Genomic DNA, 12,515 nt, shown 5'->3' with positions numbered 1-12,515 from the left:
GTTGGGAAACTATTGGTATATCCTAATTCTTCTAAATGCACATACCCCTTAAAATAGCATTTAAGGTTATTTGGACAACTCCAAACTAATGACAATTCTTGTCTAAAACTACAATTAGGTTGTTTAGTTAAAAATGGATAAAACAGAAACACAATTTTGTCATTCAATTTTCCTTGCAGTCTGTCTTCTGTGTGTTCTCCAAGAGACAGAATTTCACTTGCACACTCCTTTTGGTAACCAATACCACAGCTTTGGGGTAACTTTATATCAGGAATGTATTGCTGTTATACATTATCAAGTGTCCATAGTATCTCTTTAAAAGTGAAACCTGAAAAATGATGACAGGGAATTACCTCAAAGTTTTCTCCATATGAGTCACTGTGATGCCATTTGCCAAGTCCACTGGGGATCATTTACTAACACTAAGGGACACATTTACTAATCCACGAATTGGAATGGGGAAAAATTGGATTGGAAATGAAAATTTTTCGACTTTTTCGTCGTGTTTTTTCGTATTTTACGCAATTTTTTCATCGCCGTCATGACTTTATCGTATTTTGCGTGACTTTTTCGTTGCTGTCGCGATTTTTTCGTATTGAGCAATTGTAAATGGCAGAAAAACCAATCTGATTTTTTTCACGACGGCGACGAAAAAGTCACGGAAAATATACGATAAAGTCGTAACGGAGACGAAAAAACCGCAGGACATACGAAAAAGTCACAAAAATACCGATAATTACGAAAAACCGCGTTCGGGCGCTTTCGATCCATTCGTGCATTAGTAAATCTGCCCCTAAGTATCTTTATCTCATTGTAGTAACCCATAGCGACAGTTGTTTACTTCATTTTACATATAAAAGTACAGTAGATTGATCAGACATAATTGCTATGGGCTTCTACAATGGGAGAGTATTGTCCAGTATCATATAAATGAGCCCCACTAATAATAATTTGTTTTAATGTATGTCATGCCTTTCAGTCTAAGAGCTTCTGAATCTTTAACCATTACATAGGTTCTCATGGCTCAGCCTGGCCCATTTACAATTGGTGACTGTTAAACATACTGGAGCTCACTTACATATGCATAATGCTATATTTATATAGACAACATGATGCCTGTGCTATACCAGTTTGAGCACCTACATGTGTTTATATATTTCAGAACAACATTGGCTCTAGACAGCCCTTCACCAAAATATGACCATTTGCACTATAATTTTGTGCCTTTGTAAATTTTGTACCCCCAATCATAATTTGTGTTTGTACATAAAAATGCTCAAATTATGCACAGTCACAGTGTACTAGTTTATAGTGTTATTTGGCTCTCTATTAGTATGGTAATTTGCATTATACATTTATATCAGTTTCAAATATGGGCTGTAAATAAAAAAAGACAACATTGTACATGCATACACACTCACATAAATCACATTCTAAAAATATTCTTTACTTGTTTTTAAATGGGCTTCTACTTAACTTGGATTGATTGTATTACTAGGCAGCAAAATAGTGATTGAAAATTCCATTACACAACTGCCACCAATAATTATGTGATACTAATATCTTTAATGAATAAGATTTTATAGCCCACTTCTAAAGTGTTTTGCTAAAATAAATTACGAGACAGGACTGTAGCTATGTGGGTTGTATCCACACCCCTAACATCTGGGACCTAAGACAGCAAACATAAGACAGCAAATATAACATTGTCATATGGCAACATGTGCAGTGCTGGTGGCCGCAGCTGGCAATTCACAAAGGTAAGACTCCGCATATGTAAATGGTTTTTGATGGCACTTACTAATGTATCAGCAAGTGAATGGCAGTCAAAAGGGACTCTAATAACACATTTCAGCTTCTTTTCTTAACATGTTTAAACACCTTGAGAAAATGTGTTTATTTAGTACCAGTCTACTTGCTATATGGCAGTTGATTGTGTTAGAGTATGTTAAATATTTGCCCCTTTGAATGTCTTTTCAAATTTTCTTGAAGTATTGTGATATGAAATGAAGTAAATTAAACCAATGCTTCACACTGCTTCAGTGTCAGTAGGTCACACATTTGCAAAAAATATGTGTTTTAAAAACAGATTTACATCTCTCGGCGTAGATGTCAGCTGAGTCTAACTGGCGTGCATAATTGCTCTGTATGTTATCCGGTGCAAGATGTTCGCACCATGTGAAGAACCAACATGTGAACAAAGCTTTTCAAATAGCATTGAATGGCATGATGATAAAGGCTACTGATCACAGTCATAGATGTGGCTTTTGTTGTCTGAGGCATATTAAACGCAATTTGGCATACTTAATAGGAATCTTTTATGCTCTTACTGAGAAAGCTGATCCTCACAATTGTCTCTGCAAGTCAAACTGAGACAAGCAGTCTAAGGGCTCCCCTGTAGCAGTGTGATGCTCTGAAGATGTGAATGAGTATGATCTGACCCTTGTCTATTCCTTTATGGGAGAAAATGAGACATGAACATAACACTAAGGCCAAACTATTAGAAGTCTTCCAGCAGATATACATAGGATTCCCTGCTCTATATCATTTATAAGATAATAAAATCAGACTGGTAAATGACCCCTTTAGAAAGTTTCTCTACTAATATTTCTGATCCATATCAAGACGCATAAATACATTTCCTATACAGTTCACCAGCAGAATGCATGTAATATATAAAATGATCCTTTACAGGCCAAGGTCTTTGGAATGTACTATGAAATAAAATGTTTACAATAACATAGATTGACTTCAATTCATATTTTAAAAGCATATTGGTGACATTTTAAGTGCTTTGTTTAATGTTTAAAACAATTCTAGTTGACAAAATATCACTGAGGACCCAAATCATGGGTTTAATTCACAATATTTTGATTCAGGTAGATTCTTGCACATGGCTGCAGTAGCACAATTTGGTCCTATAATCATAATGGCACTGGTGTGCTGGCACAATTATCACTTATAAAATAGATTTCTTTCCAATGTAATCAATCATATGTAGCACAGCTGTAAGAATGGTGTAATATTAGATGGAGAATGCATCTGTTCTAAATAATAAACAGTCTGAGAAATGAAGCACAGAATTAAATAATTCTGAATATTGTTTTGGTTAACTGTCTTCCGCCATAACATTCGTGATCCGGTAAATAGAAGAATATATATGCTTATTAGCCACTGTGGACTGCAGTTTCTCAAAATTTTGTAAAATATGTAGCAGAGCTTGCGCTAATTCCAGACATAATATTTACTGTACAAATTCATGGCCCACTCTGAGTAACTACTGTATGTAAAGACAAGAGAGAAACCAATTGCATGTGAATGAACAGTTTATGACCCCATTTTATGCAGTATTTAGTGATATCAATGGTATGTGTTTCATAGTTTGGTTTTGCTACCTAAACTTTAGCCAAAAGAGATGTAAATAATTTTGAATAGATACGGAGGTACAGTGTAATGTACTGATAATTATAGGTACTCATTTACAAGGTGCTTTAGTACAGTATTTGTATACAGTACCAAAGCTGCAACGGCTACTACTTACTATGGCATGGCAGTGGTAAATTTGTGGTTTTTAGTGCACAAGTTGTTTTTCAATTAGCAAACCGAAAAAAAACAGAGTTTCGTTTCATTGCTATATTTATCAATACATTTTATGCTGGGGATTTAAAAAAAAATAAAATAAAAATAAAATAAAAAACTGGAGAGGAATTGTAATAAGACTTGCTGCTGTAAATTATTCTTTTTGGCATGTACTCACTCGGTTGTTAAATAAACATTTCTTCAAAATTATACAAACTTGCCTCAGTGTCTAATTTTATTGGAACAAAACAAATTTGTGCTGACCCAGACTGGCAAGCTGTGAGTTCTGGCTAATGCCAGAGGGGTTGCTATAAGATGCCATAGACACTATTTAGTGGGCTTGTGGGGGCCTTTTTGGGCCTCTATGTACTGGAAATGCCAGGACCTCTTTTGGGTCTCAGTTCAGACCTGTATTTTTGTGAGCTGATCAAAAAGGGCTAAATCAGTGCTGTCCATCTTTCCTCATGTGGCAAGTTATTAGTTGCTAGGCCCAGGTATTTCCTGGACCAAATCTTGTAGAAACTTTGTCCTACTAATTTATTTGTGGAATTCTCATGAAAACTATTGTAGGACCACATCAGACTTCAGGCCTTCTGCTTGAAAGTATCATATAAATGATAATCAGAGTCAAGTATTGAAAATAGGAAGAAAATATGAATTTAAATTGACAAAACAAAATTACAGGAGTTTATGGTAGTAGAGGTGAAATAATCAAATTAATACAATTTCAAGATTCTGCAAATGTTTGAGTGACTTGATCACCATGAAAGAAATCTAATACAGTGCTTTTCAAAAGCATTTAGATCCTTCACCATGTCTTCATAACAAACCCAAGACTGACATTTTTTGTAATAGGACTTATATTAGTATGCAAATGTACTGTTTGTATAAATATTTAATCCCTGTACTTGCATTTTGTAGAGCCACCATTTGCAGCAATAATAGTTTTAAGCTTTTTGAGGTAATCATGCTGAAAAATAAGCCCTTATAGCATGATGTTACTACTGGAGGGAAACTAGTATTGAAGCTATCACAAACATCATGTGCAAATAATAAAGTCACTGCAGGGCTGCAAGCGCCAATATGTTCTGCTGAATATTTAAAAAGAAAAAAAAAGTAATAAAATCCTACTTATAAATGCTGCATGTACCTCATACATCCTTTTTTGTATGATATGGTCTACGTTTTTACAATCTACAGAGTTATACTGTATACTTTGTATAAAACAAAATTGCGTTTTCTTCAGTTGCCCAGTTGACACTGCCACACAAACAGTATGGCTGTGGAGGAAATGGGCACAGATAAATTACTCCTATACCTTTTTAACTCATTTACACTCGGTTGCACTCATTGGCCCTCATAAATATGCTTATAGCCACTAACACACACATGTTGCAGTTGCACAAAAAATCCTATTCATTTCTTGTGTCAAAGAGCACTTTTGCACTTCCAAGTTGCACTCAGTGCCACTGTGCCTGAAATTACATCAGGTGGACACAGGAAATTTTTCTCCGCAATTGCTTCCCATTCATGTCAATGTGCAATTGTGCTAATCTTGATGAATCATCCGGAAATGCACCAGGCATCACTACTGCTGAACACAACAATGCTGGAATGCTGCACTGTGGGTAAAAAAACATAGCAACTGAGCTATTGCCACACTCCAGTACTTATTCAGGACACACTGTCTTACACAACGTCATAAGTCACTTTCATTTGAACGGTAATGTATACTCAGACATTAAATACCCTTACACACATACAAATCTCACACTTTTTTAGCTATATGCTGACTTATTGTTATATTCCAAAACTATCATGTTGTCCCTTGGAATCACATACTCAAATATATACAAACATACATTGGATTCTTGCATTAAGCTGCAATTGCTTTACATCTTCATTGACACAGTCATGTATAGGATAATACCCTTTTTAATACGACTTATATGCTATAACATCTACCGTATTAGCTATTAGCCACTATATAGCAAGCCGAACAGTCTACTGTGGACTCACAAAGACACTATTATGATTTGGATCCAGAGGCTACAAGGGACCATGAAAACATAAAGTTCTAGTCTGCTTATGGCTTACTGTTTACTGTAGCCATTTTATAATTTTTCTATTACTTCTTTATCCTTTCTCACCTTTTAAGCTTCCACAAGCTGATGCTTGAAACGCCCAGTTTGCTTTGTTACCTTTTTGAGAGACTTAACCATGAATAATTGTGGAAATGGGAGTTATGGGACTGTTGCTTTTTCTTTCTTTATTAGCAGGGGGAATAGATATACCAGACGTATCCAGAGGGTGATGATGAATAGATCTTCTAGATGGAGATCAAAAACAATGATTTCAGTACCATCCAAGTGTGTGACTGCTGGAGTTAGGAAAAATGTAAGAGTGGTAAATAGTTTATTTGTGCAACCTAATGTTAATCGAAAGTTTCAGTATATAGCACTTAATGATGAGAAGTGATGACCGAATCAATCCTGTTTTGCTTCTTCAAAAAATTTGTGAAACTGCTGAAAAATTTGCTAAAAATTTCAAAAGTTGCAAAATGTGGCTAGCACACAGGTTTTTTACATAAGCGACTTTTTTTTACATCATCACAACTTTTTTTTCCCGAAACGACAACTTTTTTTGATGCAACCATGACTTTCCTCACTCAAATTTTTGTTGCAGCAAACTTTTGTGATAGTTTCTCAAAAAAATTAACCAATTCCGAAATGCAGCATTTTGCAGCAAATCCATGCCTGGTGAAAAACTACCAGTTACTACCAAACTAAACTTCCTGTAAGCTGATAGAGGCTACCGTATAGCCAATCTTAGCTCTTCTTTGGCACCTCCATGAACTTTTATGATGCTTGTGTTTCTCTCCAAGTCTTTTTAAATTTAACTGTGGCTCACGGGGGACTAATCTCCCCGAAATGCCATCCCATCGGTTAGAATGTAAATCGCCGGTGGGATGGCATATGCGGCGCTGAAATCTCTGAAGTTTCCTCTCATGGCAGCTTCGGCTATTTTGGCAAATCGCTGCACTGAGCCATCCCACTGGCTATTTACATTCTAGCCGGCTGGATGGCATTTCGGGGAGATTAGTCGACTAATCTCCCCGTCTGTCACGGCCCTTGGGGTATATATTAATGTGAAATACAATGGTAAATCATATCCAGAATGTCAGCATATTGCACCTTAAAATTTACACTGGGTGAAAAGGTTTTTTGCAGCAGTTTCGTGACAATTTGCTAATGGTGGTATGCGGATTTCGCAGTGTATCAGTGCCTGGTGAAAAAAAAATGTGCTTATCACTATACATGTTCCATTCTAGTTAAATATTCTCCAAATAAAGACATGTATACAAGTTGGTTTTGTATGTAAGCAACTATATAATACTAAGGTTTATAGCAGTGTTTTTCAACCTTTTTTGGGCAAAGGCACACTTGTTTCATGAAAAAAATCACGAGGCACACCACCATTAGAAAATGTTAAAAAATTTAACTCTGTGCCCAGCAGCAGTGCCCCCCTAGTACATTGGTGCCCAGCAGCAGTGCCCCCCTAGTACATTGGTGCCAAGAGCAGTGCCCCCCTAGTACATTGGTGCCCAGCAGCAGTGCCCCCCTAGTACATTGGTGCCAAGAGCAGTGCCCCCCTAGTACATTGGTGCCAAGAGCAGTGCCCCCCTAGTACATTGGTGCCCAGCAGCAGTGCCCCCCTAGTACATTGGTGCCAAGAGCAGTGCCCCCCTAGTACATTGGTGCCCTGCCTACGGCACACCAGGCAACATCTCGCGGCACACTAGTGTGCCGCGGAACAGTGGTTGAAAAACGCTGGTTTATAGTGTACTCTTATTTGCCAAACTTGGGAGTAACCATTTAAGCAGTCGGCATCACTGTTTTTTTATTACAATATGGAAAATAAAACTAGCAAACCATGTGGCATATAACTTTATAATGGAAACAATCTGCTAGATATTTAGGCTTGAGGTCTGGCATGTCTGTCTGTACAGACAATTTTCTAACAAAATACGCTGTCTTTGAATATGTCTTAAAAACCTAGTTTAGTGCAACAGAAGTATGGAATTCAGTAATTGCAATTATGGCACATAGAACACACCTCTGAGGAAAAAAGCGAAAAAAAATGGCAAAAGTTTATTTCAACAGTAAAAGTAAAGAAAAAAAATGAGACACAGACTTACACAGCTATCTCCCAGTCATGGTGCTGAATTAAGACTTTATGGATGCAGACCTTCCGCATCCTGAAGTTTTTAGGACCTCTGTTTTTATAGCCAATTCACTGTGGCCCTGAACAGCTACACTGTAAAAAATTAGTATGTGTATAAAAAATAACATATGGATCCTGGGCATACCTGTCTTCTCGTTACCAGCTGGACTTCAGAATAGAAAATAATAATAGGGGTACTCTGTTTGTATATGTAATTGTTATTGAAATCAATGTTAAAATTAATTAAAAAATGAATGCATATTGGAAAATCACTTAGAATTACATTTTTTTCATTATGAAAAACTTTTTTTTCTTTATTTTTGTTTTTATTTTTAATTTCCTTTTTAAAATTCAGAAGATGGTTAGTGTCCATCCAAATCAAGTCTGAACCCTTACGTTGGACAAGTGCTAAAACACAGAAAATATATAAAAGGATCCCTAGAACTAGAATTAATGTGGGCATACATTACAGTTTATATTTGTGTTCAGAAGTTTAAAGTGCTAGACAACTAAAGGTTAAAATGTTTTCTTTTCTACCAAAGTTATACCTGATATATAAATGAATCCCCAACTCTGGGAATTTCCCCTGCAATTATTTGTCCTCTTTAACTTATACTACATTTAAGCATTTAGGATCCTCTTAACACACTAGATCCATGGTTCGGATGGAGAATCCCAACATTTTTTATCAAATGTGAGTTCAGATGGTTAGGGTCCATCCAAGCCAAGTTTGAAGCATTATATTGCATGAGTATAAAATGCTAAGCAACTAAAGGTTAAAATATTTTTCACCAGCAAGATACAGTAGCCAATCAATACCCAATCATTTATAATCATTATTATATAATAAGCACATAGGAGCAGATTTATCAACATGTGTGTTTAGAGCTTAATACATAAAAACTCACTCACATTCTATTCATTCCTATGGGATTTTCAGAAGCGTAGTTATCAAATGGTGAATTTTAACCTTCACCCATAGATAAATATGCTTCTAAAAATCCCATAGGAATGAATAGAACGTGGGTGAGTTTTTATGTATTAAGCTCTTAAATACATTTTGATAAATCTGCCCCTTAGTCTTTACAATTAAAAATATATGACAAAATTGTGCAGATAATCACTTATAGAAATGAGGCCAATTTGTCAGTGCATTTTAATCTTAAAGCTTTAAATATACTGTATAATTAATGCTATGAGCATTGCTGTACTCCTATTTAGTGTTCTATGAGAAGGATAATGCCGATGACATGGCTTAGTATGCTTGAACTCCCATATTTGCCCTTTGAGTTCCTTGACAATATACAGCCTTAATTACTGCAATACTTTGCAAGAGATCTAAAAGTTCAGAATGTGTGAAAATGAAATAAAGCTTTTAGCTGTCATTTGATTCCAAACGTGTGAGCTTCTAGAAATATTTTCACATCATAAAAACGTTCCCTGTTTAGAATTGGAACTGACCTTTGACTTCTACCAAACAAAAATTGCAGTCCAACAAATGAAGTGTTCAGGAAGCAGAAGGTCTTGGTTGTTAAGCACTCATTTCTGTTTTGTTTTTTAACAAAGTATTTTATATGAAGTGGAACTGCTATTATTTTGTTTTAATTAGTGTTCCATGCGTGGTAATAAACATGTCAAACTCACCATACTCCCATGCTACCATTTAGCTACAAGCACTTTTTTCCAGCTAATATGCAAACTCTTTTACAAGTTTCAAACTATTGCTGTGGAAATGTGGTCAAACTTCATCTGGCTAATGGTAAATGTAAATGAAATGCCTTCTTGATGTTCAGTTCACTATATATCATTCCTGCATTAAACTTGCTGAACTTCTTTTGTTGCTCAGATTTTTATGATGTACTTTCTATTTCTAAATTACACTGTTTACATAACAAATAATTCACTCTACCATTTAAAATGTTATTCTTTAAACAACATATGTATTTTTTTTGTTAATAATATTGGTGTGTAGGCAGCCATCTCAGTGCATTGTGCCTGAGTCTGAGTTTTTAGAAGGAGCCAGTGCTACACATTAGAATTGCTTTCAGGTAACCTATTGTTTCTCCTACTCCCATGTAACTGGAGGAGCCCCAAGCCGGACTTGGATTTCTTACTATTGGTTGCTATTCTGATACCTACTGGGAGCTGCTATCTTGCTTCCTTCCCATTATTCTGCTGATCGGCTGCGGGGGGGGGGGGGGGGGGGGGGGGATATCACTCCAACTTGCAGCTCAGCAGTAAAGTGTGACTTACTAAATGGGACCCTCAGATCAAAAGCAATCAAAATATATTATTCTAGTCTGACTTCATTCAAAAGAGTAGCAGCAGCCTATTGGTTGAATCCTGGTCACAGAGAGATGAAAGAGTGTGCTACACAAAAAACAGCAGAAGGTTTATTAGGTGAGGGAAAGGGGAGACAGGACCCTATGGGGTAATTATGTGTGCAGAATACAGATACATATTTTATTGCCAACACTCATGTACTTCATGGACTTCATGGGCACTGGGTTTAAGGTTTTCAGGGGACTCTAAAGCTAGACCCAAATTTTACAATCAGCAAATTAGTGTGCAAATTCTTTTAACATCCATTATTTTCAGCTTACAGTTTAGTGTAAACCCTGGTTGACAGCTAATTAAGCACACTAATTAATGCAGGCTCTGCTTTCCCTTTTGTTACAACCCTAGTGTGAATTCTTATTCACACATCTTTAGGTCCGGCCTTCTTCCCATTACTTTAACCATTGCATGAAACCTTTAGATGAGCAGTTCTGTGTTTATTTTTAAACCCTGGCTAGGGGGTCAGATTTAATAAAAAGTTAACAATTTTTTTTACATTTTAAAATCCTGTTCCGCTTCTCCAGAAAACCCCCAGGTTCCCAAGGATTCTAAATAACAGGTCCCATATATGTAAATAAATGTATATCAAGTGGCATCTTTTTAAAAATGAAATGAAAAAAAATGAAATTATTTAATAATTTAATAAGTAAATGACTTTGTTGCCACTGTCTCAACTGTGGTGTGTACATTAATAATACACATATATTTTATATCTTAACTGTTTCTGGTTTATACATTTGTCAAAGTAGTGATGAGCGAATTTGTCCCGTTTAGCTTCTCCAAAAAATTCACGAAACACATTGAAGTCAATAGGCAACTGTTTTTTTTACTCCAAATGCATGGGCATTATTTGTATGAGCGACATTTTTGTTTGTGGCAAATTTTTGCTGCGACAAAATTTGCCAATTGAAGTCAATAGGCAACTGTTTTTTTTACTCCAAATGCATGGGCATTATTTGTATGAGCGACATTTTTGTTTGTGGCAAATTTTTGCTGCGACAAAATTTGCCAATTGAAGTCAATAGGCAACTGTTTTTTTTACTCCAAATGCATGGGCATTATTTGTATGAGCGACATTTTTGTTTGTGGCAAATTTTTGCTGCGACAAAATTTGCCAATTTTGAAATGCGGATCTTCACTACTCAGAAGCATTGATATATATTTTGTGTTTTCTATTAGAACATTTAAATGAAATGCAATAATGAACCTTCATGTTCTGCTGGTGTTTTAATGATTTAAATTTAGCCATGATTGCGGCAAGACCTATATATTTATAGTATTTTATTTTTTAGTGTTTCATAAATCTAACGTGACCTATTTATCCACGTGACCTCTTTATCCATCTATGTATCCATACGGCTTAAAAAAAGCCTACCTGCTATGCACAGTTATCCTTTGGGAGCGAGCATGTGCTACAAGTCCCTGAGCATGTTATGGCACAGAGAAGAGTCATAGATCCAATTTACTGCCGCATTTAATATAAGCATCTTTAAAATAATTTTGTAAACTGTAGCAGTGTTTAGCAAACAGCCTTTTCATAAATGAGAAAAATTACACATAAAATAATGAATACCAGAATCCAATGCCATTTATTCATATAGCTCAGCAAGTTAATCCATAAAAGCAGCTTTTAAAAGCTTCAAAAGGTCAAGAGGACTATGAAATAGGCCAAGGAAGAATCTGAACTGATATACATTTCTGCAGTTCCAGGGAAACAACATGTGCATTGAAAATCACAGGCTTATTTACAACAAATGGGCTAATGTACAAAGTGTTTGTCCTTTTAACCTTGCTTTAAGGAGATTTGCATGTTGTGACTTGAGGTGCAACTCTGTACTCCTAGATATATATATAGGCAACTGTGGAAGGCAATCCACTGATGCCTTACTGACAAAGGAAAGGAGACACATTGGGGCAGATTAATCACAAGTTGCCGATCCGAAAGTCACAAAATTTTCTTATCCGAACGATCGTTAACGGCGGGAAAACCTTTCTGACTTTGATCCTTCTGTGCATGATTTTTGAAGCCGATGAATCCAAATCTTTTGTACTTGGTGCGACAAACACGAGTTTGTCGCACAAATTGTCATGTAAACTGTCGCAAAGTACAAAAAAGTTGCAAAAAATATGCACAGTACGGAAACACAATTTTTTTGTATTCGGAAACAGTCGTACTTTGATAAATGTGCCACTTAGAGACATAGAGCCCACCTTTCTAAGTCTGTGGGGGTCATTTATAAAATTTGCACATCACATTTTTTTCGCAAATGGTTGTTTTTGCATGTTTTCCCTTAAATGCTTAAGTTTTGCACTGCTGTCTTTCGTTTTTTGGGAAGTCTTAGTGAAATGTGAATTGCGCACAAAAATTTGCAAAT

General features: G+C 36.0%; 1 long non-coding RNA gene across 1 annotated transcript in view; it reads right to left on the bottom strand.

The window, feature by feature from the left end:
* LOC108646168 overlaps positions 1–12,515 on the bottom strand; it is a 222,295-nt gene that overhangs the window by 20,468 nt on the left and 189,312 nt on the right. The gene's annotated exons all lie outside the window — the stretch shown is intronic.

The sequence above is a fragment of the Xenopus tropicalis genome, chromosome 3, assembly GCF_000004195.4.
Source record: "Xenopus tropicalis strain Nigerian chromosome 3, UCB_Xtro_10.0, whole genome shotgun sequence".
NCBI lineage: Eukaryota > Metazoa > Chordata > Amphibia > Anura > Pipidae > Xenopus > Xenopus tropicalis.
Note: the sequence above shows the minus strand (reverse complement) of the source record. Positions and strands in the feature narration are given on the sequence as shown.